Source organism: Carlito syrichta, unplaced genomic scaffold, assembly GCF_000164805.1.
Source record: "Carlito syrichta isolate Samal-C Ts95f unplaced genomic scaffold, Tarsius_syrichta-2.0.1 Scaffold316255, whole genome shotgun sequence".
NCBI classification, from domain to species: Eukaryota; Metazoa; Chordata; class Mammalia; order Primates; family Tarsiidae; genus Carlito; species Carlito syrichta.
In genome coordinates, this window is record NW_007260351.1 from 436,211 (window position 1) to 437,373 (window position 1,163).

Consider the following 1,163-nt stretch of genomic DNA (forward strand, 5'->3'; position numbering starts at 1 on the left):
TGAGACTCCAACTCAAAAAAAAAAAAAAAGAAATACATTAAAAAGCACACACTTGGGTAAAACATGCTGCCTATCATGTTGAAAAAGTTTAACTATTCAACTGCCCTTGCAGAACAAAGGCCAAGAGAGCTAGTGTGGCACCAAACACAGGGACAGAAACCGAAGTCCAAACCAGGAGATCAGCATATAGACAGAAATGTTTGAATGAGAAAACATGGTGCTTTTCCAAAAACCATGAGGTAATCATGTCATCAGACTTTAGCACCAGTGGTTGAATGAGCAGTCAGTATAAGACTCTACCCACAGGTGAGTTCTTTCAAAGCTTCAAGGAAACGTTTCATGGATTTTAACTGCTCTAGACTCCAGAGCACAGAGAACGAAGGAAACCTTGAGTATAATATTAATAAAGACTTTTTTAAAAAATACCATATTTGAAAAATTACAGACTAATGGAAGACACGTGCAATATTCTAACTAATATATTAGCAAAAAGAAAACTACCCAGCAATGGTAGTACGTGCTTGAAGTCCCAGCTACTTGGGAGATTGAGGCAGAAGGATTACCTGAGTTTAGGAAGTTGAGGCTGTGGTAAACTGTGATCATGCCACTGCACTCCAGCCTGGGTGATAGAGTGAGGCCCCAAATTAAAAAGTTTAAAAAAAAATCTTATTCTACATTTGATAAAAGCATACCACAAAAAGACCAAATGAGATTTTCCCAGGAACATCGTAGTAATAAATGTATTTCATTTATTTTTATACAAAAAGCTGTATACATTTAATATACACCTTGATGAGTTTAGAGATAAACATCCACCCTGAAACCTTTAGCATACATCATGCCACAATCCATGCCATAAGCCTCTCATTATCTCCAAAATTTTCTTCTGCTCTATTATTTATTACTATTTGTGTGTGTGATAAGAAGGCACAAGTTCTACCATCTTAGAAATTTTCTAAGTATACAATACAGTATCGTAACTTTCTTAAAAGTATCTTTTGATTGCAGGGTGATATGGAAGGTCAATTTTTAGAGCTTTTAGGAATCGCCACACTGCTTTCCACAGAGGTTGCACTAGTTACACCCCTACTGGGAATATACCCTGAAGAACACAAATCACTCTATAAAAAAGATACCTGCACACGTATGTTTATCGCAGCGTT